The sequence below is a fragment of the Monodon monoceros genome, unplaced genomic scaffold (genome assembly GCF_005190385.1).
Source record: "Monodon monoceros isolate NGI ecotype Baffin Bay Population unplaced genomic scaffold, NGI_Narwhal_1 Super_Scaffold_18, whole genome shotgun sequence".
NCBI classification, from domain to species: domain Eukaryota; kingdom Metazoa; phylum Chordata; class Mammalia; order Artiodactyla; family Monodontidae; genus Monodon; species Monodon monoceros.
In genome coordinates this window covers 96,504,836-96,522,274 of record NW_021703774.1, presented here as the reverse complement: position 1 = coordinate 96,522,274, position 17,439 = coordinate 96,504,836, and the positions used below count along the sequence as shown (strand labels likewise).

Genomic DNA, 17,439 nt, shown 5'->3' with positions numbered 1-17,439 from the left:
CAGATCTTCCTTCAGTGCCTTTGAATGCCAATCCATGCTGTCCAGTCTAGACCTGGAACAAGTTCACAGAAGGAAGAAAATATCTAGGCAGCTCCCCTACATTATGACTTCACCAAATTCTGATCATACACAACATAGGCCCTTTCGGAAAATGAATAACACTCTCCTACCAGGTTCAAGTGTGATTCCAGAAACAAATGAATATCCTCTCACAACATCTTTTATAAACAAGATACAGTCTCCAACCCCAGATTTTGTAGAACAAATTGAAGGAACACACAGTTCCTTTCCCTGTTTCTAGCTAAGATCAGGGGAAAAGCAATATCCCAGTTCTCTGAGATTCTTGAACTGTCTCGTGATGCAAAGCTGCAACTGGAGGAATCCTGGACCAGCTCCTGAGAAGTGTCCCCATGGTGCTGCACTTTGTCTCTTTTCATTTACAGCCCTCACAAGCAAGGGAGCCAACCAATCACTTTGCTGGCTGAAGGACAAACCTTGTTCCCTTTCCTTATTTATTTATTTATTTTAAAATTTATCTTACTTGAGATTTATTTGACTCCTTGAATTTGTGAATTGTATCTTTCAACACTTCTGAAAAATCTATCATTATTCTCTTCAGATATGGCCTCTGTTACATTTTATTTTCCTCACATTCTATTCTCCATGATTCTTTATCTTTCTTTTATGTTTTCCATCTGTTTATATTTCCTGGATGAAGTCTGGATATTTCTTCTGATCTACATTCCAACTTATTAATTCTCTCTTTAGCTAATACAAACTGCTATCAAATGCATCCACTGGGTGTTTGTATTCACTGCAGTGTTACTCAAAGTGTAATTTTCAGAGAAGCAGCACTGGTATCATCTGGGAGCTTGTTAGATATGACAGTTCTTGGGCCAGACTTCAAACCAACTAAGTCAGAATCTATGAGAGTAGGGTCCAGGAAACTGTTTTGACATGTAACCCAGTGAATTTTTATACATGTTAAACTATAATATGCAGCCATTTATAATATTTTTTTAATTTTATAAATTCTATTTGATTGATTTTAAAATGTGGTTGGTAATTCCTTGTTTTCTGTTTCCTGGAACATTTCTTTAAATTTGTCTTTTATTTCTTTTTATTTTTTAATAAATTTATTTTTATTTATTTATTTTTGGCTGCATTGGGTCTTCATTGCTGCGTGCAGGCTTTCTCTAGTTGTGACGAGTGGTGGCTACTCTTCATTGTGGTGCACCACGTGGGCACAGCAGTTGTGGTGCACAGGCTTAGTTGCTCCATGGAATGTGTGATGTTCCCGGACCAGGGCTCGAACCTCTGTCCCCTGCATTGGCCCTTGACCACTGCACCACCATAGAAGTCCCTGTCTTTTACTTCCTTAAACATAATAACCATATTAGTTTTCTATTCTAATATTTGAAGTCTCTGAGGACCTGTTTCTGCATTATGCTTTTTCCATGGGTTTCATGCACAGTGCCATATTTCCTCCTGAACTTAATATTTTTTTGTAAAATGCTCATTTTTCTTTCAAAATTGTTTCTGGGATGAAGGTGCACTCCCCCAGAGATAATCGGCGTTTTTGGTGTGACATTTGTAAGGGTACGTTAGACTTACAGAGTGTTTAGATTTACAGAACCACTTGTGTGGGCTACCAATACATTTGAGAGCTAGCTAGTGGTTAAAACATCTCAGAAGCAATTTTTTTTTTTCTCCTGATCTGATTAGTTGGATGACATGTTTCCATTCAGTCCCCAGGGGCTGGAGGAAGGTGGAATTACTTCTGATTACCGTGAAGATCTAGCTCTTAGAGTCCCTTTATGTAGATATGCTCTTTAATTAGACTCCCCACCTTGTATGAGCCTAAGGCTTATTCTGCTATTGCCCAAGCTCAGGCGCCCACATAGTTCAAAGCTCAAAGTCACCACTTTCAGCAAATGACCTCAAAGCAGCAACAGTGCTTAATTTTATTTATATTTTAGTCTGATAATTTATACCATTTTATCAGTACTTCCATGTATTTAAGGTCACATATGTATGATACACACACACACACACACACAATGGTATGCCGGAGCTGACTTCTGCTCTCAAGATTGAATTCTTAACATCTCTTAACATCTCTTCCCAGGTATGCATTCAGTGACATCACGTTGGTACTTTGAATGTGGCTATGATGGGACTGTTCACACCATGAAATTTGACAAATACAATAAATTAGGGTGCTTTTTTTCTAGAAAGCCAGCTGTTAAATATTAAACAGCCCATAGCAATATACATATACAGTCGAACGTTTTTCTTGTGTTTTTCAGGAGGATCTGTCTATCTAACAAATGGAACTGTCTTTGCTCTCTCCTCCCCACTACTGCAGACCTTGCTTTCACGGGAGACCCACTGTGTATACCCAAGATATATGCTGGGCTTCTTTTGCTTCTCCTAGCTCCTCATTAATAAACATTCCAAATAATTCAACTCCAGATCAAGACTCTCCTTTTTTGGTTTCCAATTATTTAAACTTTAGTCTTCAAAAATATCCTGTAAGCTTGTTATTATTGTTATTTCTCTGTTTTGTAGATGAGGAAACTGAGGCCTGGAAAGATTATGTAACCTGATAAAGTTTACACACCTAGAAAGGGCTAGAAGTGAGTTTCAAACTCAGGCCTAACTCTAAAGCCATCCTGCCTCAACTGACTCTGTCTTTTCTGTTCCCTAAAACCAACTAGTCTTTCACAATTCATTCCTTCCTCTCTGAGTAATCTTTTCTTCCTCCATAGTCTTTTTTTTTTTTTTTTCTTTTGCGATACGCGGGCCTCTCACTGCTGTGGCCTCTCCCATTGCGGAGCACAGGCTCCGGACGCGCAGGCCCAGCGGCCATGGCTCATGGGCCCAGCTGCTCCGCAGCATGTGGGATCTTCCCGGACCGGGGCACGAACCCACGTCCCCTGCATCGGCAGGTGGACTCCCAACCACAGCGCCACCAGGGAAGCCCCCTCCATAGTCTTTTATAACATCTATCTTTCTTCCTTCAGTTTCAAAATGATAATTTTCCAAAGTGTTTTCATGAAAAATAAAGTGAGGGGATGTTCTGGAGTCAATTTATTCTTGGAAATGATGACTATTATAGCCTCCTTTTTATAGATCCATATGTACAATAACATATCAAGAACTCTAAAGAGTACTTCAAAAAAAAAAAAAAAAAAAAAAACCTCAACATCCTTTTTATTTTATTTTATTTGCCACAATGCATTTCTGGAAACTGAGTTATAAAGAAGCTTTGGAATAATGTTGTGATTTGGATGCCGTATTCTTAATGAAGGACTTACAATCAAATAAATTATAAATATGAACAATAATCTTCCTATAAAGCAAAAGTACCAAAATAAGATTTCATAGAATTTTAAAATACTAAAATGGTACAAATAGACTGCATATTTGATTATTGAATAGACACCATTGTACTATAAAGAGAATTCACATCTCATGAAATATGCAATCCTGCTGTCTCATAAATTTGATCTGAAACTAGTATTCTGCCATAATAAATACGACTAAACTTTCAAAGTGTTGTTGACTTCTAGGATATTCGAAGGACTTCGGACATTGGTGGAAACTCCTAAGGGGGACAAGTGTGTTAACATGGCAAGTCATAGATAATGAATATTGCCTTTACTTAATTTATATTTTAACTATTGGTATTGCAACTCTATAATTTTCTTTTTACTTTAAATGTATAGCATATCAAATCTGTCCTGGTCTTTTGTGGGCTTGATATACAAGCTATCATTTATCATACTGATGCTATTGCAAAATATATTCTGACTTTCAAACAATCAGCTAAGAGATAAGCATTGGAACTTGACACTCTGGGGCTGCCTACCCCAAGATAAAGTAGAACAAGCTGATTGGTCCAAATGCATACTGAAATCAGATTCTATATATAAGTATGTATATATTCCTATAGGAGCTTATTTGCTTGAAAGTTACTTTCTTCTTATAAAAGTTGATAGGTGACTTTTGTTAACTGAACCTATTGCTCAATTAAGATTTTACTATACTTTGAAATATTGCCAATGCAGCTAACATTTTGAGAAACTGGGCTAAGATTATCCATCTTTCATCTTCTTAGACTCTTTTAGGACATTACTTCCCTACTCATGTTTCAATTATTTGACCTTGCTATGTGACAAATTAACCTAGGCATCTGAGGATTGTTTGTCTGAGAAAGGCTTTATTGTTCCTTCACTTTTGTAGGGTAATTTTGCAGGGTACAGAATCTTAGGTTGGTGGTGTCTTTTCTCCACACTTTAAATATTTCACTCCACACTCTTTGCTTGTGTGGTTTCTGAGGATAAGTTAGATGTAATTCTTATCTTTTCTCCTCTACAGGTAAGGTTTTTGTCCCCCGTCTGTCTTCTTTAAGGACTTTTTCTTTACCTTTGACTTTTCTGTCATTGGAAAATGTTTTGCCCAGGTGTAGTATTTCTGGTAATTTTTCTGCTTGGTGTTCTCTGAGCTTCCTGGATCTGTGGTTTGTTGTCTGACATTAATCTAGGGTACTTCTCAGCTATTATTGTTTCAAATGTTTCTTCTGGTTTTTTTTTTCTTCTCCTTTTGGAATTCCCATTATGCCTATGTTACATCTTTTGTAGTTGTCCCAGAGTTCTTGGATATTCTGTTCTGATTTTTTTCAGTCTTTTTTTTTCATCTTTGCTTTTCAGTTTTGGAAGTTTTTACTGAGATAGCTTCAAGCTCAAAGAGTCTTTCCTCAGTCATGTCCAGTCTACTAGTAAATCTATCAAAAGCACTATTCACATCTGTTACATTATTTTTTATCTGTAGCATTCATTTTTGGCTTTCTTTCTTAAACTATCTCTCTGCTTGCATATTTTTCAGTTCTCCTCCTCCTTCCACTTCTCAAGTGAGACAGGATGGCTAAAAAAGGCTGGAGTTGTGTATTTTCCTTTTCCTATGTCAGTTAGGCACTTATAAAACCCCAGCAGGTTAGGCTCTGGTTAAATAATTTTTCTTTTTTTTTTTCTTGAAAAAATAAGAGAAAAACTTTATTTCAAACAGGTTCAGTGGTATGTATGCTATAGCAAAGTCTGGTTGTAATAGCAGTTTCATTTCAAACCTGAACTGATATACAAATGTGACACTGTTTAATGATCAATTACTGATAAAATGTGGATTAAATCCATCAATGTGCCAATTCTGACATTTATTATAGACCCTATTTTTTATTTTAGTAGTAGAGGCTAATTTTCATCAGAAGAAAATGAAAACAACCTTATGGCTTCTACTAAGGTAATGAGCTGTATCCCCAGTATTGCTTTGAAATTTTACCCCTAGGTTGTTAAGAGAAATTCTGACTTCATCCAAATGTATTATTTAACTGATAATCTTCAGTCATCATCTACTAGTGGCTTGATTGTTACTCCTCTTCTTATCTGACCCTAACCAATTAAACGCCAGTGTTTCTCAACTCTCTGGCTAAAGGCTATTTTTTCTCCCACTTCTGTGCACACAGGATTGGTGAGAACAATTTTACCCAAATCAGCCTTGACTGCCCCAACTCTTCCTCCTGTTGAAAGGGATCCTGTGTTCACCATAAGCACTTCATTCTTAGATAGCTTTTGACCCTTTGCTGCTTTTTTGTCTCCTTCCATGTGTACACCAAGAAGTCGTCTAAGTAGGAAATAGGAAATTTCCAATTCTGTGAAGATCTCTGGTAAAGCTCCAACTACACCAAGCACCTGCCCCACCATTCTGTCAGCCCAGCACAAAGTGGGGTGAATTTTTCTTCCAACTCCAATAAGACCCCCTGGAGCAGCATACTGAAGATCATGTTTTTCCTCAAAAGTAATACAATTTTGGAAAAGATTGGTTTACACGAGTTTTCCTTTGCTATCTTTGGAAACAATACCAGGTCTGACTTCTATCTCCTGGCCCACCTTTAATACTCCTTTTAAAATACTACTACTAGCCACACCACCTTTAAGGTCATCAAACTCACAGCCAGGTTTGGTGACATCAAAGGACCTAATAACAGTAAGCTGGGGTTCTGAAGTAAAGTCTCTTAGAGGTACTGGAATTTTCTTAATGATATACTCACAGACAGCTTCAGTATTATATTTCAGATGAGCAGAAATTGGAATAATTTTTATAATAGGAGCTCCTCTTGCTACTGTACCTTGTACAAATGCAAGGATCTGTTCATACTGTTCTTTAGCCTGACTTTCTTTTACCAAATCAATTTCATTCTGCAGAATCAAAATATGTTTCAGCTTCATAATTTCTATGGCAGCCAGGTGTTCAGAAGTCTGAGGTTGAGGACAGGATTCATTACCAGCTATTAACCGAAGAGCTGCATCCATCACTGCTGCACCATTCAGCACAGTAGCCATCAAAATATCATGGCCAGGACAGTCAACAAAGGAAACATGTCTGACTAGTCTGAAGTTCCCTTTGGTCCATGGAATGTCTATAGGAAACTCATCAGGTATACTACTTCCACAAGATCTGTAACATTCTGGCTAAGACAGTTTGCCTCATTAAGTTTGTAAATCTTGGCATTAGCCTATCCAAGCTTGATCATAATATTTCTTTCTAGTTCGTTTTTGAACCTGACAGTGTGAACTCCAGAAATAGCTTTCACAAAGGTAGATTTTCCATGGGCAATGTGACCAAGTGTACCTATATTAATTGTGGCTTGTCTGCTGATAACTTCATGTGAGAGTGGAGTCAACCTGGTAACATCCAGTGTGGTGAGATCTTGGCGAGAAAGATGTTGCTGCCCCAGAGTCACACCAACCTCGCCCCCCGCCCTCTAAGGACAGATCTTGTTATGAAGAACAGAATGCTCTGACATATCTCAAGATGGTTCCTTTACCCCTCCTCCTGCCAGAAGCACAAGGAGATTTTTCTTCGATATTCACTGTGAGAACTTCTAAAGGTAAAACTCACAAAAGGTCAAGCTTGTAAAGGTAAAACTCACAAAAGTGCGGGGACCCCCTTATGACTGAATCTTCCTGGAGTTTTTAACTCTCAGAGGTTGTCCACACTGAGCCTTCAGCAATTCATTGATTACATTTTAGGTTTCCCTACCCTGATGGTACTAGTTCCCGTGAGGTTGCTGCTTGTGAGTTTCTGTGTTGGTAAGTTCTGATTCTATGTGCTTGCCTTTCAGTCTCTCAATTGGAGGGGGACAGCAGTTTGCCCTGTGACTTCACTTCTCTTATGGATCTAAGAAGAGTTGATTTTTCATTATGTTTAGCTTTTACTTGTTGTTAGGATGAAATGGTAACTTCCAATCTTCTTGTATGCCAGACTGGAAATTGTCTTTTGGGATCTGGGGGTTATTGACAGTCTAGGCTTGTGTTGACTTGAATACTCTTCAAATCTCTTTTTAGTTTATGACCATCTTTGCAAAGGAAAAACATTCTGTTGGTTCTTTTATTGAAGCTTTCAGCTGTACTCACGACAATTTTTTTCAAAATTTGGTTAAACTTAAATCATCTTTGGAATTTAGGAGTATTTCTTTTATCTCTACCAGTCTATTTGCCTGATGAATTTTCTACATTGGAACAGATAAACTGATGAAACTCTGGATAATTTCTCCTGTTATGATTCCAGAGTTACATTTCTAGTTCTTTGTCTTTTTCATCTTTTTCATTTGTTCTTTTCCTGTGCTCTCTGAGGATACTGTCTTTGCTCTTATTGTTGAGGTCAGACAGACATCTGGTCTCTCTGAACTTTTCCCATTGGGTTTTATTCATAGACTTCTTTCTCTTTCTTTTCTTATCTAATAGCAAACAATATCTCATATTCCCTGATATCTTGGATTTTTTCATCTAATTTAACTTGCCAATTGGTTGCCTCTATTATATGAAAAAGGTTAATGAAGAATTTAGCTAGGGAATATCACCTACTGGCCCAGTCAGTCTTTACATATTAGATTCAAACTGTGGAGCCCAATTTTTCTCGGCTTACATACTCACAATTTGGTGCACAAAATTCAACCCAGATAGAGTATAACTCATTCAGAAGTTATACCATTAAAAACATCTGGTGAAAATATAGCCACAAAGAAGAATGATTTATCATTAGTTGCCATCTGGAGTCTTCTCTTGAGGGAACTAAAACTTTCATCATAGTAGGATGTTTTGCTATCAATTGGCCATCCTTAAATTTCAAAATTAAATATATACAAATAAAGCAGCTCTTATGGTTCTAATAGCTGTTTTTCCGTTCTTTGCTTTTTTGAGTTCTCCTGTTCTATGATATTGTGTTAGGATTTTTCAGTATTATGAGTTGGCACCTTTTAGATATTTGGGTACCCACTGATGTTTTTTAATTTTTTGGATTTTATTTATCATTGATGTGCTGATAATGTCAAATATAAATTGATCTCCCCACTTTTCCAGAAATAAAAACCATCACATCTTTTTGTACTCAGATATCATGAAATGATATAATTCTGTGGCACTAACCATATTTTACTCCTGACCTTTAAATTCTTAGTAAATTTCCTTCTCCTTTAAGTATAATTTTAGATATGAATCATAAATGTTTACCCATATTAACTAGAAAACAATGTGATTAATAACCAGTCTTCAAGTATTTTAAATATTTAACAAACTGATACCAGTGGTTTTATTCTTTATTTAATTCTTAAAATTATGTCCCCTGGAAGTTCCTAGTTGAAGTCAACGTGGTGCTTAGATACACTATCTAAATTATACTCATGGTAATGATAACTCTTATGGAGTGCCCATTATGTGACAGTAACTCTACATATTTTTAATCCTTTAAAGAAACTGCTTTAAGGTGGCTAAAGCTTATAGAAATTAATTAATTTGCTCAAATTGTGCTCATATATGGAAAATTCATGGTAATAACCTGTACTTTTGCAACTCTAAAGCCTGCGTCCTTTTCTCTCTACAGCATTACCTCTCCATAGTACAGGTGAGCCATCTCTTCAGTTATTATGATGTCTGATTAGTATCTCAACTCTCTACCTCATTTTTCCTGTATAGATTATTAATATGTGGCAGAACCAATGAATTTGGCAGAGTAAATATATTTATTTACTCCCTAAGTGACTGACATAGATCACTGGATGGTCATTAACACCATGGCTGTTAATATACATTGTAAAAGATGGCTGAAATGAATGAATCAGCCCTGGGATGAAGGCACAGCATGTGGTGTTTCCCAGCTTTCCATGGTGATGAAACTTAGAGCACTAAGTTTGGGGTCACAAGCTTGAATTGAGACTCTGCTCCACTACTTGCTGGATGTGTAATATTGCACAACCCACTTAACCTCTCTGAACTTCTATACTGATCTCAGTGTTTTCAAGAAGATTAAATGAGATATAATGTGTGTAAAATGGTATTACCTTCTGAAGAGCACTCTATAAATATAATTATTTTATTAGAGCAGCAGTCACTGGTAAATTCTAATGCTACTGAGATTACTTGGAAAAGGGAGAAAACGTGTTGCGTGTTACTGTTCTATTATTTAAATCTTTTCACACTTGGACTCCTACATTGCTTTACAGTCTGGATCATGCTTAACTTTCTGTTTGCAGCTTAACATCCTGCAAATGATTTATCACTTGCTTTACCATCTGTGCCTGCTACAAAATCTAGGTTAAATTATAGGATTTTTGTGTGTTTAGTGTCCTATGAAGATTTGAGTAAATATTTGGGGGATCTTCTAATGCGTGTTTAAGTCTTCCTTCTTCCTTCTATAATATTCCTCAATATTTTGGTATGAGTGAAAGGGAGTATATGAATTAATCAATAATAATTAATAAGCTTTTGACTGTGGCATATGCTGAATACAATCAAGCTCCCGGAGGGCAACACATACAGCATGTTACAAGTCTGTCACAATATGTATGATCTATGTATGTAAATACTAGGTCATAATCAATCTTCATTTGAAGAAATCACATATTTATAAAACAAAACAAGTCAGCATTTAACATTACTTCTGTCATCAGCGATGTTGTCTGAAGCTATCCTACTCTGTACTCTGCTGTGCCATTAGAATAATCTATTATGGCATTTACAGAGAAAAACACTCCATACAGGAATTTCTGAGTAAGATGGAAATAAAATAGGATGTTGCTTTTTTACTTTTTTGTGGTATGCGGGCCTCTCACTGTCGTGGCCTCGCCCGTTGCGGAGCACAGGCTCCGGACGTGCAGGCTCAGCGGCCATGGCTCACGGGCCCAGCCGCTCCGCGGCATGTGGGATCTTCCCGGACCGCGGCACGAACCCGTGTCCCCTGCATCGGCAGGCGGACTCTCAACCACTGCACCACCAGGGAAGCCCTGATGTTGCTTTTTTAATGACATATTTTTCCTTTATTCCAAGTAAAATACACAATGAACAATAATTAAGAGGACAATTTGATGATCCATATGACAAATTTTAGTGGGTACATTTCCCGTGGAAAGTATACATAGTTGACATACCAAAAAAACAAACAAACAAGCAAAAAACTTTCCGTGTGTTTTAACTAGGGAGCTTTGATAGTATTCATTATAGTAAATTATTTCAGATATAATGTTAAAACAAAGATGTAGCACACAAAGCAAAATTGAACAAAGGTCCAAATGGGATATTATTAAAATGTCAAAATGAGTAAGCAGATGGGGTTTGTATGGCTCAGTGGATTAGTCACCAGGCCCCATTACCGTGGGGACTCTAGTGAAATCCAGTCTCAGTAGAATGATCAGAAAGTAAAAATAAAGGGTATATGCAGAAGCAAATAAATCATTTTATTTGTGTTCCCAACTAAAACACAGAGGTTTTTTTAATATTTACTTTTCTTTCTTTAACCACAAGACTACATGAAGATTACAATACAGCTACATTTATTTTTATCAGAGCTTTTTTCCTCTAAGATTGTAGAAATGCAAATAGAAGAAGAGATTGGAAACGATACAGATTTGTCATGCTCTTCATGTAACAGAGCACGTGCCCTGCAGAGGCCGGATGAAAGCATGCACTTTCTCTAGTGAAGCTTCAGCACAATACGCCAGCGATCGTGTGGGGAGCTGCCACTCAAAGCACTGACTCTGTAACAATCTCATAAAGAAGAAATTAAGATTTTTTTTTTTACTGTCTTTCATCCTGATCACCCCGCTAAAGCAATTACTACTACCTACTCTTTGCAGACACAAATTGAAACGTAGCCATTTACACTTCCTCCAAATTTTGACAAATCACTTTGACTTTTATTATGGCTCTACAGTTTAACACTCATCAAACCTCACAATCTGTACTGGTAAGTTAAGATTTAGAACACGAACACACATCCTGCAGGAAAAATTAGAATTGGTAGAAAGTCCTTTCCCTAGATCAAATAAAAGCATTACTCGGATATCTTATGATAAAAAGAAAGTAATTGCATGTTATACACTAGAGTTTGTGAAGTGTGCTTTCTGGATGACTTTTTGGTAAGAGCTCAGAACTGTTTGGGTGGCACTCCACTACATAAAATAAACACTTGCTGAATGCAGATTCCCCCATATAAGTAGCTCTTGAGACAGCAGCTGCAGTGTAATCGTGAATCCATTATTACTCTAGAGATGGAAGTCAAAGCAAGCTAAAAGAGTAAGATGATACAACCCAATCTATTCAGAATACTATGTTGATTTGGGGGGATTCCATAGATAAGCACAGGCTACTATTAAAATATAGTCTGCTCTTTGAGAATTCACTGAGTCCATTGGTGCTAAATACGTGTGTGTATATACAGGGTTTTCCAAGGAATCGTAACCAATAGAATTTTATGTACATATGTAATTCTAAATATATATGGCAAGATATATAATTAAGATACTGCAATAAAGGACAAAATTGAAAGTAGAATAGGAATCTCATATTGCTGCACTGGTGCCAATTACATTACCACATTGTTTCCTCACTGCAAGACTGATAAGAATCTACAAGCGCCCAGAGCCCAAGAGACTTGAACATGCCTGGTGAAAATTGGAAATCAATAGGAGTCTATAATCGCAAGCAAACGGAATCATTTCCATTGGGGTGAAAGACGGCAGGCAACACAGAGCTTGTGCACAGCTGTTGCACACAGGGCCAAATGGTGCCCTTTCTCTTCTGCCTGCCTTGGTGTTCCTAGGTGGACACACCTCTTTGTTTGTTTGTTTAACATTGCTCTTGTTTATAAAAGAAAAGGAAATTGTTCTTTAATTTTAGGCATCAAAGGAATAGCAAATGCTTGCATTGAACTCATGCTAATTAAATAATGATTTTTTTCTGAATTTACTAGGAATGGGGGATAATTCATCTGAATTTGCCTCCTCTGCCTATCTGTACTCCTGGTACCAAGCGAGCAAATGTTTCCAGATTTTCCGTCAACTCACCACAAATTCATCTCAATTCTGGCTCGAGGTAAACTCCATTTCCAAAGCTTAGAGGTAATTTAGTCTCCAGGGTCATTTGGTTCTGCCCTCATTTAAGCAAAGTCTACAAATTCTAAATGAAAATGAACATTACTATCCCCTAGGGGCCAAGCTAAACCAAACATTTAATTTCATTGCAAATGCCTATTTTCTCCGAGTTGAAATTGCAAAGGTCTTTTTGTTGCTGTTGTTCTTGATTTTTAGTCTATTACACGATGCACCCAATTCAAAGCTGTCCTTGAGCTCTCTGGCTGAGACAGAAACACACAGTTCAGTGATACGAACGTGGAGTCCTTATGAAAGACAGGAATGCATCCACCTGCAGAAAGGCAGGTAGTACACTCAGTGACAGCCTCCTTGAGACAAAAACGGAAAGAGTTGTTGCTCTTCAGACAACAGCGCCATCAAAAGACTTTCAAAATGTAAACCGAAGTTAGCTTCACAGTATTCACGGCTATCCTGTCCACTTTTCGAGCAAAGGCGATTGTACTGAATTTGATGGGTGCCTAGGTCAGTTCTCAACAAACAATGCTGACCCAAATGTCAGTTTATTTCTAACAGCTTGAAAATATAAAATATGCTAGGATGCTACCTTGTTAGTGAAAAGTGTGGAAATGTTGTAAATGTTGCCCCTGTGGGATGACCAATACATGCCTGGATTTAAGGACATTTTTAAGGTTGGGGTGGATCCATCTTGAAGGTTCTATAAATCCGCATTAATAGTTTCCAGAGAAATTGGGACTTAACTTGTTGAATGAGATATAGATTACTAGTTACCAAAGTTCTACAGCGCACAAAATTCAGATTTAAGAGAAAACGGCTTCTCCTACAAATTGACTTTTTCTACCCCTTCTACACTGCTTATGTTTGTGTAATTACTAAAGTAATTTAGTTTGTTAAAAGGAAATACGGACCCCAAATAGAGATAAACAACAAAGAAAAATACCCAGTACGATGTTTTACACAGATAATACAGTAAATAAATATCTTTGAAATTCATATAGGATTTTCTATAGAGTTTAATATATGCCCTATTCAGCATCTTGGGTTCATGCAGCATGATTTTTTCCTTCAGAGAAAGCGGCCTCTTCCTGCCATGAGTTCAGATATATTTTCTTAAGTGTGCAAATTCCATAAGCACAGGCTAGTCTGGGGCAGAAGCAGAATGGACATCAATTTATGGACTCTGATTTGGGAAGAACCCAAGAATTTCTCTCTTGAGGCTTTCAGAACTGACTTGAGTTCCTCCTCTGGGCTTATTGTATTCTCCCACAGGAATTCTTGTCTCAGTTCATTCCAGTAGAGCTGTCTTCCTCAACACAACTCTGATCTTGTTTGTCTTTTACTCACACTTGCCAGCGGTTCTTCTATTGCAAGGCTTATATGGGGTGGGGTGGAGGGAGTCTGACCATTTTAGGCATTTTAGAATGCCCCTTACAGGCTTCATCACACCTTCTTAATTTTATTCCTCCTACATCTCTGCAACATCATAGTAAACAGTCATCTTACACTTGTATCTATCTGAGTCATTCGCCACCTTCCACCACTTATCTTAGCAAATTTCTACCCTATAAATCAGGCACCTCACAGGGCTGGCATGTAGTAGATGCACAATAAACCATGTGATTGAAGAAGAGATCAGGTGGATGAGATGAGAGCCATCTCCATGGTACCACTTCAGACTTTTGCCCAGAGAGCATCTCCATGGAACTTGGAATCTTATAAAATCCCTTTCCCTCTGGCTCCTGAGAACACTTCCTGTAAAATGCGTGACAAAATACACCCATTTTACAACTATGAAATTTATAATTTAAAAAAAGTTCAGATTCCTTCTCCTTTTCAGAGAAAATGAGTGCATTTTATTATATGAAGCAACACCTAATGTATTTTCATGTACTATTGTTTAAATTTCCAACTTTACCAGATAGATTCTCAAACATCCTTAACTTTGGATGATCAGTATGTTTGTGCAAGAGATTTCTGGGAAGAATCTGTTTTTACCCTAGGAAAAGGCAGGATATCAACATGTGAATTGCATAAAATTCAACATATAAGAACATATTTTTTTGTCTAGTTCTATTTCTGCTCTTTATTGAAGACAAACATAGAAACACACACACACACACACTCCATAAAAAAAGTTTTGAGAGGAACAAATTTTCTTTGACAAGGCATTAGTTAACATTTTGGCCTTTTGAAGTTTCCTTAATACTAGGATTCCCTGTGCTAATTGTTCAATTTACATATTATTATACACATACACTGTTTATTCAGTACTAAACTGATTCCAAAAGTACTACATTAAAATAAAGTTATTTGGTGACTGGCTTTGTTCATAAAGTTCTGTGTTTGGCATCTTCACATTTTCCAAAATATATGTGTATATAAGAAAAGTCATTATTCTAAGTTTCTTTTTAGCGTAGCTTCCTTTTAATATTTTACATACATTGCATCTTTGTTTTATGTAATAAGTAATTTTTAAAATACAATTCAAAAAAATTTTAATAATAACATAGGATGCCCTAATGGAAAGGCAAGTGTATAGGGTAAGAGGCTATCTCTTCTTTCAGTTCATTAGTTTTTGGCAGAGCCCAACCAACGTCAAATTCACCTAGGATGTCCAATAGCTGTGGGCATCTCCACAGGGTCAAGAAAGCAAACCCATGATGGATTAAATTTTTTTTAATTTTAACGTTGCAAGAGGTGTTTATTTTACAGGCACTGCTACAAAATTAGGAATCATCATAAAACATACCAAATGGAAAATTATTTGCTTGATGTTTATAATCAAACATGACTTTGTGAACTTGCTTGTAAAAGTCTGTACCTTCAAATCTGTAAAGCAAAGGTTTACCACAATGAGACATAAACTGTCTCTATCCACAATATTTGTATGTATTTCCTATACATACAAATTCTTCCAACAGGCAGCAATGCTTGCAAATAGGCTTTAAACTTCCATAAAGCTGCACAATATTTCACTTTCTGTTAAATTTTTATACTCACTTAGAAGACTTAACCATAAAAATGCTTATATGTATAGCCCAACTCTGAACACTGCTGGTTTGGTTATGAGTATTAAATTTTTGACCAAAGAGTTTGGTGGGTTTGAGTTGAAATATTGACCTAAATGCTGTATTAATGATCATTCATAAAACACACTCAGCATGCTAACATTATAAAATAGGGTTCCATTCAAAATATACATTGGCAGTTGTATTTGTATTTTAGGCAGAATAAAAAACATGTGTAACTTTTTTAAATGCATATAGTTTAAGCAAATTATTCTGTGAAAGTATGCTTAATTTAAAAAAATGTCTTAAACTCTTTGTGAAAAGTAACAAAGAAAAGGTAACTAAATTTTGCCATTCGAGAAATGTTGTTTGTTAATATTGCCTTCCAAAATATAAGGGTACTTTTCTTCAGCTGAAACAGAGCTATGACACCAGAGTTGTGGCGTTCACAAATTTTGATTCTAAATATGATGGCTACATTTATTTTATATACAAAATGTTGCTGCATTGAACAATGCAGGACTTTCTACTTCAGTGGTAGTGAGTGTTCTTTGTTCTGTACATAACGCCGAAATGAAAATGATGTAGTAGTCACTCACAACGAATCGGACACTCCAGAGCTGTTTGGCGATTCGTGATTCGTGCCTTCGGTTAAGAATTCTGGGACTGTCATTCAATTACCATCCTTTTGTGGCTCAGTTCCATGATCTTCAACTTCTTGCTGCTTCATCAGCCCCTTGCTGCTCTTTCAGGCACTCTAACCTGCTCTGCGTCACACACTTGGGCCTCTGCCTCTGCTTCTCGCCTTTTACCAGGTGCTGCCTCCTCTCCTTTGCTCCGGTACCAGCATGTCTTCATCTCGCTGATGGTGTGAAAAGGAAGGAGGCCCTGCTGGGCCTAGAAGGAAGCTGCCGGGCCAGGGGCTGAGGACTGACTGGCCCAAGGAGGTGGGGCCTCCGCAGAGGCTGCACCGCTCTTCTCCCCACTTCAGCCATGCCTCCGCCACCCCTACCCAAGTGCCTTGCTGAGGACCATGACCATCCCCTTCTCTGCGTTTTTTTCACTCCCCACAACACCTGCTTTCTCCAGGGGGTGGGGCTGGGCAGCCCAGGGGACTAAGGGCAGGCCTTAAAGCACCTGGGAGAAAGGCAGGAGTTGAACAACCTGGACAGTGGCCTTCAAGCTGTGCCTGAGTAGAGGACAGGGTATGTGCTTAAATAACATGGATGACCAGGCCAGAGCTGCAGCTGGGGCTCTTTTCCTGGGAATTGGGTAAGACTGTTTGCTACATGTCCCCATTGAGGAAAAGGATGGGCATGGGGGGTTCCAAGAGACCCTGTGTGTGTGCATGCGTGCATGCAACTTTCTTGGTCTATGTCTTTGGAGCACCGATTGTAAAGTACCGGTCCTCCAGCAGCAGCCTCCCCCATCCTCAGACCCCTGCCAGCTGGCTGCTTCCCTCCTCAGCCTGCCCTGGTAGTCTCTGAGCCTCGGAGGACCCAGCCCGTGAGAGAACAGGGCTCCCAGGGCCTCTCAGCCCCTGTCTCTCCTCCAGATGCCCTCCTCCTGCACCCCATTCCTGCCCTGCCTCTGAGCTGAGCTCCTCAGCCCTCAGGGTCCCCTTAAGTTCCCTCAGAAAGTGTTCTCAGGAAGCCCCACTCCCTTGCCCTGGCCCTGTCTATAAGACTCCAGGGCTAGTGCACCCCAATCTTCACAGACACTGAACTTAGAGGTTCTACGTCAGTGCCCCCAACGGTGCCCCCCCAGCCTGCAGTCACCCCATTATAGGCCCTCACTGTACGCCTCACCTGCTCACTGCTGAGGTTGCCTTTGTACCCTCCTCCCCCCCCCGCCCCCCGCCCTCTGTTCCCAACCAAATGGTGGCAAGAACTTGAATCTTTCGCTTCCACGGTTGTGCTCTCCCCATCTTCCCACCATACTAGCTACTATGGGGGCTCCATTCTGTAGAGAAAGCTCTGGATCACAGGG

General features: G+C 38.4%; 1 pseudogene; it reads right to left on the bottom strand.

Annotated features, from left to right (window-relative positions):
* Positions 1-5,399: 5,399 nt before the first annotated feature.
* Positions 5,400-16,308, bottom strand: LOC114897932 (annotated as a pseudogene).
* Positions 16,309-17,439: the final 1,131 nt, after the last annotated feature.